This window comes from Notamacropus eugenii, chromosome 6, assembly GCF_028372415.1.
Source record: "Notamacropus eugenii isolate mMacEug1 chromosome 6, mMacEug1.pri_v2, whole genome shotgun sequence".
Taxonomy (NCBI): Eukaryota; Metazoa; Chordata; class Mammalia; order Diprotodontia; family Macropodidae; genus Notamacropus; species Notamacropus eugenii.
This window is the reverse complement of record NC_092877.1, coordinates 263,348,391-263,357,862: the sequence shown is the minus strand read 5'-3', so window position 1 is coordinate 263,357,862 and position 9,472 is coordinate 263,348,391. Positions and strand designations below refer to the sequence as shown.

The 9,472-nt window shown below is 38.5% G+C and overlaps 1 pseudogene; it reads right to left on the bottom strand.

Annotated features, from left to right (window-relative positions):
• Positions 1 to 1,462: 1,462 nt before the first annotated feature.
• Positions 1,463 to 9,175, bottom strand: LOC140512335 (keratin, type I cytoskeletal 18 pseudogene; annotated as a pseudogene).
• Positions 9,176 to 9,472: the final 297 nt, after the last annotated feature.

The following is a 9,472-nucleotide window of genomic DNA, read 5'->3' as shown; positions in this document are numbered from 1 at the left end:
AATCGTGCAGATAATTTTCCTAATATTGAATTAATCCTTGTGATAAATTGCTGTAATTTCTTTACTAGTATTTTACTTAAAATTTTTGCATCAATATCCATTAGTGAAATTGATCTATGATTTTCTTTCTCTGTTTTTGTTCTTTCTGGTTGGGGTATCAGTGCCTTATTTATCATAAGATGTATTTGGTAGGGATTCCACCTATGTTTCCAAATAGTTTATAGGGTATTGAGATTAATTGTTCTTTAAATGTTTGGTAGAATTTGCCTGTGAATACATCTAGTTCTGGGAATTTTTTTCTTAGGAAGTTCATTGATAACTTATTCAAATGCTTTTTCTAAGATTGGGTTGTTCAAATATTTTAATTTTTTCTATTAATCTGGGTAATTTATATATTATCTACTTTATTTAGATTGTGCATGTAATTGGGCAAAATAGCACCTAACAATTGACTTAATTTTTTTTCATTGGTGGTGAATTCACCCCTTTCATTTTTGATATTAGTAATTTGATTTTCTTCTTTCGCTTTTTGATCAAATTAACCAATGGCTTATTTTTTTTCATAAAACTAACTTCTAGTTTTATTCATTAGTTCCATTTTTTTACTTTCAATTTTATTAATCTCTCCTTCAATTTTCAGAATTTCTAATTTGATATTTAATTGGGGATTTCAGTTTGTTCTTTTTCTAATTTTTTTTTTTAGTTCCATGCCCAATCCATTGATCTGCCTTTTTTCTATTATACTAATGTAAGCAATTAGAGATATAAATTTTCCCCTATGTGCTGCTTTGGCTGCATCCCATAAATCTTGGTATGTTGTTTTATTGTTGTCCTTTTCTTTAATGAAATTGATTGTTTCTATGATTTGTTCTTTGACCCACTTGTTTTATAGGATTATTTTATTTAATTTCCAATTAATTTTTAATCTCTCTTTTCATTGTCCATTATTGAATGTGATTTTTATTGCATCACGATATGAAAAGGATGTGTTTACTATTTCTGCTTTTCTAAATTTGGTTGTGAGGTTTTTCTGTCCCAGTACATAGTCAGTTTTTCTGTAGGTGCCATGTACTGCCAAGAAAAAGGTATATTACTTTCTAATCCCTCAATTTTCTCCAAAGACCTATCATATCTAACCATTCCAGAACTGTATTCACCTCCTTAATTTCTTTCTTGTTTGTTTTTTTTTGGCTAGAATTATCTAATTCTAAGATGGGAAAATTGAGGTTCCCCCACTAGTATAGTTTTATTATCTATTTCCTCCTGTGCTCATTCCATTTCTTCACAAATTTAGTTGCTATACCATTTGGTGCATATATGTTTAGTGTTGATATGACTTCATTATCTGTGGTACCTTTCAGCAAGAAACAGTTTCCTTTTTTATCTCTCTGGTTTTGAAGGTTAGGTTACCAAAGAGCCTTTATTAACTTCCTGACTCAGCCCAGGTTTTCAGTTTATGGTCCTAACACTCTAGAACTTTGGTGTCATTGGTCTTTGCCACCACTTCACCATATACAGTGTTCTGATTCTGGTCTTATGTAAGAAACTGCTGCTGCTTTCCAAGGCATGGACAAGATTGAGGTCCTCTGCATTCTCCTGAAAGTTTGGAGAGGTGTTGATCTCTGCTTCTAATCTAACCTTAATGTTGAGCAGGGCCTTCTATTCCTGTGCCTGGCACTGTCCCTTTGTTCCTGTGTGCCCTAGATATGCCTCCAGGTACAGCAGGGTTGTACTGATCTGCTCCATCTGGATAGCACAGTGTGTCTCCACCTCCCTCAGGCTGTCCTCTAAGCTGGTTTTTAGATTTCGAAGGGAATCCAGGTCAATCTCTTGGGAATAGACTGTACATTTCAGCTTAGTGGCAGTGTTTCTGGCTTCTTCCACCTCCTCAGAACTTGTGTTCATTGCCAAGGTGCTCTCCTCAATATGCTGAAACAAGTATTTATGAAGCTCCTCCTTGTTTTGATGAGCCAGAGAGTCATACTGGGTTTGGATATCAGCCATGATCTTGCTCCAGTCCTGAGATTTGGGAGAATCCACCTCCATTGTCAACCCAGAGCCTGTGATTTGGGCTTGTAGAGAATTCACCTTTTCCTCATGGGGTCTTCTTCATGAAGAATAGCTCTTCCTTCAGGGTTTCAATCTCTGTCTACAGTTGCAGCCTGGTCATGATGGTATCATCAATGACCTTCCATAAGCCATGAATGTCACTTTCTATAGACTGTCTCATGGCCAGCTCTGCTTCATACTTGAGTCTGAAGTCATCAGCCACAAGACGGGCATTATCAATATGTAGGCTGGTTCTGGCATTGTCTACTGAGCTCGTATACATTTGCACCTGCAGGTCCTCAATCATTTTGAAATAGTGTCCCCATTCTCTGGTCTGAGGTCCCTTCTTGCCTATATGTATGCTCCCTGATTTTCCCTTTCAGTTTATGATTCTTGGTCTCCAAGCTCCGTATGCAATCCAGATAGGAGGTGAGGTGGTCATTGAGATCCTGCATGGTCTCCTACCCCAGAATCACCCCATCCTGACCAGTCTTCCCTCAGGCCCCTGGCCCTCCAGCCCCTGTGGAAGCTGGTGGAGTGGGCCATGGAGATTTGGAAGCCAGAGTCACTGGGGCCTGCATAGGCACCGGTGGCCAGCCAGCTGGACCCAGTGGATGGGTGCCTGGACTGAATTCAGGGATTTGGTGGAGACGGTGGTGGAGTAAGTAGTGAAATTCACTATGTCTGTAGAGGATAGCTGGATACAACAGGAATATTCCCTTTATCTCTTTTAATTAGATATATTTTTGCTTTTGCTTTGTCTGAGATCATGATTGCTACCTTTTATTTTTTTGCTTCAGCTAAAGCTGAATAGATTCTGCTCCAGCCCCTTATTTTTACCCTGTGTGTGTATCTCTCTGCTTCAAGTGTGTTTCTTATAAATAACCTATTGTAGCATTCTGGCTTTTCATCTATTCTGCTATCCACTTCTGTTTTATGGGTGATATAAATTCACATTAATAGTTACGATAACTAATTGTACTTCCGTCCATAATATTATTTTGCTTATCCCCCTCTCTTCTGTATGCACCATCCTTTTTCTCCTCACAAGTGTTTTACTTCTGATCACTGCCTTTCCTAATGTATCCTCTCTTTTATCAGTCATCCTTCCCTCTTCTATTATCCACATCCATTTTTATTTCCTTATAGGGTAAGATAGATTCCTATATCTAATTGATTATGTGTTATTCCCTCTTTGAGCCAGTTTTGATGAGAGGAAGGTGTAAGCTTTGCCCATCACCCCGATCCAGCATTTACCCACTCCTTCTGGTGCAATTTTCTTTTTTACACCTTATTTAATTATTTGGGTATAATTCCATTAAAGTCACCTTATGTATGCACTGGATGTCTACATATACTCCTTCTAATTGTTCTTATGGTAATAAAATTGTTGAAAGTTATAAATATTATCTTGCCGTATAGAAAGATGAACAGTTTAACATTACTGAATTTCTTATGTTTTCTCTTTCTTGTTTCCTTTTCATCTTTTTATGTTTCCCTTGAGTCTTGTATTTGGTCAAAGTTTTTATTCAATTCTGATCTTTTAATTGGAAATGCTTGAAAGTCCTCTATTTCATTAAATATCAGTTTTTTTAACCTAGAAGATTATATTCAATTTTACTGGTTGGTGATTCTTGATTGAAATCCTAACTCCTTTGCCTTTTGGTATATCATATTCCAAGTAATCTGATATTTTAATGTGAAAGCTCCCAAATCCTAGCTCCATGATATTTGAATTGTTTCTTTTTGGCTGCTTGCAATACTTTCTTTTTGATCTGTGGCTATGATGTTCTTGGAAGTTTTCGTTTTGGGATTCTTTCAATAACTGTTCTGCCCTCTGGTTCTAGTATACCAGCACAGTTTTCTCTGATAATTTCTTGAAAGATGTTGTCCAGGTTTTTTTTAAAAAAAATCTTTGGCTTTCAGGTAGTCCAATAATTCTTCTATTATCTCACCTGGATCTATTTTCTATGTCAGTTGTTTTTCAAATGAGAAATTTTCTTCTACATTTACTTTTTTGATTTTATTTGATTGTATCTTGATGTCTCATAGAATCATTAATTTCCACTTGTTCAATTCTAATTTTTAAGGAATTACTTTCTTCAGTGAGCTTTTGTACTGCCTTTCCTTTTTGCCAATTCTATTTTTTAGGCAGTTATTTTCCTTAGTAAATTTTTGTATATCATTTCCCATGCTGTGGACCCTTTTTTCATGGTTGTCTTGCATTACTCTCATTTCTTTACCCAATTTTTCTTGTACTTGTCTACTTTGCTTTTAAAAATCCTTTATAAGCTCGTCTAGGAATTCTTTTGGGGCCTGAGACCAAATTACATTTTTCTTTGAGGCTTCACATGTAGCCATTTTGACACTATTGTCTTCTTCTAAGTTTATTTCTTGATCCTCCCTATCACCATAGTAACCTTCTAGAAAAGCTCTTTTTTGTTTTTCTGCTGTTTTTTTCCATCTTTTTTGTGAATTGGTGTTTTTGTGAGAGAACTGGGCTCTGGTACTGCACTGTCCCAAGCTTTTTGTGTTGAAACTTGGGGTCTTACTGCTGGCTTTCACTGGCCTTCAGGGCTTAGCTGATTATTTTCTCATAGGCTTCCTTTCTGCTTTGTACTACACAGTGGGGCCTCCCTGTTGGCCTCCCATGGGTGTGGGGTTTAGCTGCTGGTCTCCTCTAGAGGTGGAACTTTCCTGCTGGTTTGCTATGGCCCTGGAGGAGGGATCTTGTGGCTGGTCTGCCCCAGTGGTGGGGGTGCTGCTACTTGGTTGCTGTGGAAACAGGGTTTCTCTGCTCGTAGGTCCCAGGTATGGGAGACTCCCTGCTGGGCAACTCCACGGTGGGGTATCACTACTGATCAGCAATGGGGTCAAAGCCTGGCTGGTGGCCTGTGTTGGGGGCAGGACCAATGGGTGGGGCCTTGCTGCTCTGCATAGACTGATCACTTGCTGAGGGAGCTGCTGGTTTGCAGGAGAGCGAGACCACGATGATGGATTGTCTCAGGCTTGGAGCCTTCCTGTAGCTCCCCTGCTCTGAGGCTGGCTACTGCTGCTGCTCTTGGACCTCACTCCCCTTCCCATCCAGAGGAACAGACCTTTCCATCTAACACTTAGAGCTCTCCCAGAGTGGGGTGAACTGACTTGGAAGGTAATGAATTGTTCCTCACTAGACATTTTCAAGCAATGGCAGATGACTTTGGGGATGGAGTGGAGGAGATTTCTGTTTAGTTACAGGTTGAACTAGACCAACTCAGAGATCCCTTTCGGTCCTGAGATTCTATTTCTCTTTTTATAGTAATGCTGCCAACCAATATAGCTTTCCTTCACATTTAAGCCCAGATTCAGCCTACTCCCACTCACAATGAAAGGAGGATGTTAGCAAAGCTTTGAAAGGCGTTCTGAGGTGGAAAATATTCTGTCTGGTTCCAAAAGTTACCTTCAGCATTTTGAAATGTGGCAGCTATATTGTTTCAGAGGGTAATGGCAAAGCTAACTGATAGCTTTTATTGAATATCACAATATCTAATGTGGAAAAGTAGAGAAGTTTCATGCTTTAGCAAGAGAGATTCCTTGCTCAGCCATCATTTCTTCCAAAATAGAGAATTCAAAGACAGAATCAAACTTTTTCCGCCTATGGCTCCCTTCATGTTACCTCTGACCATCATTTTCTGGTATAGAAACAGGGTGTCCTTTTTAAGTCCATACCTTTTTTGAGAACAGCATAGGGCAAGGGTGAGGAGCCTGTGCCCTCAGGGCCATATGTGGTGCTCTAGGTCTTCAAGTGCAGCCCTTTGATTGAATCCAAACTTCACAGAACACCTCTTTTTAATAGAAGGATTTGTTCTGTAAAACTTGGACTCAGTCAAAAAGCCGTACCCAAGGACCTAGAAGGCCACATGTGGCCTCAAGGCCACAGATTCTCCATGCATGGTGTTGGGGGAAGCTGGTTCTATTGCATTAGGAATTTTTTTTTTCTATTTCATTCTGCTTGCTTTCTGAAAAGTATGTAAAACATAATCCACACATTTTTAAAAAAATTGTCATGTCATTGCTTACTTTTGAACTTCCTTTTCATCTGTGCATTAAAAATAGTTTCATTGGCCTTTTTTTCTTTCTGCTTCATTACCATTAGCCCTTCTTTCCCTCTTAACCCATCTCCAGTTGAAAACCAAGAGAGAGAAAGAATTCTTATAAAAAACTAAATCAAGCCAGATGAATCCACACAGTGGACACGTCTGAAAATGTATCTCTCTTTCTGCACTTTGTATCCATTTGTATCCCTCTTTCTCAGGATGTAGATACCATGCTTCATCACAGGTCCTGTGGAGACTTGTTTGGTCATTGAATGGATCAGTCATTAAAATTGTTTTTTCTTACAATATTGCTATCCTTACATAAATTATTCTTTGGGTTCTGTCTATTTTACTCTGCATCAGTTCATACTAGGATTCTCTGAAACAATTTCTTTCATTATTTCTCATAGCTTAATAGAATTAGATTTCATTCATGTACTACAGTTTATTCAGTCATCTCCCAGTTATGTAAGAGCCCACTTAAGTCATCCCTTGGGATTCTAGTTCTTTCCATTTCTTCTCCCCTCTTCCTCCCGTTAATGCATTATTAATTGAATGTATTGCATGAGAGTAAGTGAGGAGGAAGAGGGGAGGAGGTTTCACTTTAGGTTAGTGGGAATTCTGAACATCTATTTAACCACTCCCTTCTCAAGAATTTTGGTCCCATTTATGGTTATAAATATCTATGGTTTCACCCACTGAGAATGTGCCCTCCTTAACCAAGCTTTAGCTTCCTAATGCAACAGACACTAAGTACACTGTGGCTATGCAGCTTAGTCCAAGGTTTATGAAAGATTTTCTTTGCCCATCAATTTTCTCTCTACAGTGTGGATGGGAGACAGCCACATGTGGTCATTTGGCTGGGCTTTCTAGTTTCTTCCTAGGGGTATAGATAAACAATTTATGGTACCTTATCACACCTTGATCAGCCTGCAAATCTTCATCCATCCCTCCACAATATTTATGTACCACGGAGAAATAGAATTCTTATTAATTGTCCTTGTGGTTTTAAAACTCTTTACAGAATATTTCCAAAGTGATATTAATAGTAATGGCAGTCAATTATTAACAATATATAATAACAATAACACTCATTAAAGCAACAGCAATAAAGTGATTGGGTAAATATTTAGAGCTGTGGTTAGAAAAATGGCACTACAGGCATCCTTCTGACAACTAGCTTGCTGAAAGGCACTGAGAAAATCATTTGCTCTTTCCTTCAGTGAAACAGAAATAACTGTAATGGCCAAGGAGGATGTGAATAAGGTAATGGAGTCATATGCATGACTCTCTGGCCAAACTCACCTCTTTGGTTGCCTCTTCTACTGTCATATTAAGGTTTGTGAGGTTTAATACCTTCTAAAATTTGATAAAGAAATATTTAATAAGGATTATTTATACAGTTCCCCAGATTGGTATCTGAGTGTAGATATAAGAACAAAAATAAGAAACTTAGAGAAAACTCAGTATAGAGAATGTGCCATGTAGCATGCTCTGTCTTCACTCTGTCTGTTTGTCTCTTGTTTCTTCTCTACCCCTCTTTCTTCTGGCATCCTAGCCTGTTTAATCCTTAACTGTCCTATGAAGTGGACCCTGACCAGAAAAGTAGTGCTAGGCAGAACTATTAAATGGGCAGACTATAGCTCCATTGGCTTCTCACCCTTCCTTTTGAGTTTTCTCCAGCTGTATGGTCCTCGTTCTTCCCTAGAGATATCTCGATGCTGATGCTGGCAGCCTAGGACCCTCTAATGCAGGATCTTAATCAGGAAGGCCCTTTCTAATGCTGCTTTCTGTGGGCTTCTTCCTTTGCTCCCCCAGAGCTATATGAGGTTTGATTTGACAAGCTTATTCTCAACAAAGTGTTAATAAGCTGATAACAGCTTAATGTGTTACTTTTCCCAAAGGTGTCTGCCTTTTTAACAGGGGTACCCTAACTTAATTTGAAGGAATCACTTGCTCATGGTGATGGTGTTGGGCATGATAAAAGATTCCTGGGGAGATCTTACTTGGCAAGAAGGCTGAGAGGGACAGACTTGCCTCCCTCCAAATCTCATGTGTAGTTTGCTTATTTTTGCCTAGGCTGAGCCTGGTTTGAAACAATCATTATCAGCACTAGAAAAGAAAAGAATGAAGGAGAAAGAGGAACCAGGAAGTAAGGGGATTCTCTCCTAGAGCATAGAAAAAGAATAGGGTGGTGGGATATCATAAACACAAAGCTGTTGTTGGGTGGTAGAGGGTTGAAAGAGGTCATATGGATGTGCCTCTGTGCCAAGTTGGCATCAACTTTAGTTATGTAGATGTATTTTATTGTGCAAGGATTTACAAGCCTTCCTAGTTTGGATATCTTATTTTTTCTTGAATAAATGAATTCTTGTTTTTTGTGGCCGCACTTTAATGCTACCCACATTTCAAAGTCATACTTCATTGTTACCTATATTTGTCCCAGCAAACTGTTCAATCCTAGAAGAATTTTGAAGTAAATATAGGGTTAAAAATAGATCACTGGGACCTTTATACATGGTTTCAGTAGAGCAGATGAATAGGGTCCCCAGTCCTGAATAACCACTTATGTTTTTCCTTTCTTCTTATTAGCTTTAGTGTACATTCCACTATTTTTACACATTTATACATACATATATAAATCTGTTTTTGTATACACTATATATTATAGCATCATAGCATCAGGGATGGAGAGGAAGAAAAAGACACACATTCTAAGAATTATGGGGGAAATGTCCTGTATTTGTTGAGAAATAGGAATTATTTTTAACTTTACAAGGGATATTTACTAGACATGGTCAGTCTATAGCTACTCAAAATGATTTTAAACTGAGTAGCATTAATAATTCTGTGACTCTTTGCCTTTTAAATAGTATCTCCTCAGTTCCAAAAGTCTGGGATGCTCTAAATCCCCAGTGACACCTGCTGGGGAGAGCTCAGCTCATTTGCTGCAGGCTTACCACCACCAGACCTTGTTGCAATGCAGAGCTACAGGCAATGATGTAAGGGGATGGTTTTCTGCTCCACACCTCCCAAGCCAATCTTCTCATTTCTCATGCAGGTGACCTCTGCCAGCACAATGATGAACTAGAATCTCACCACTCTTCTCAGGGGAATCAATTTCCAACCTGACCAGGCCCCAGGAAATAAGCAGGGCTCTATCAAAGTTAGAAAATCACACATTAAATGTTTTTATCTGAACAGCTCTGCTTCCTTTGTCTGAAAACTCTGAGGTGAAAGATGTTACTTGAGCCGTATGTTTTGTTTAAGCATAAACCAAATGATGTTATACTCACTTGGATCTGAACATATTGGTTTATCTTACATGGAGTTTAATTGATGCAAAC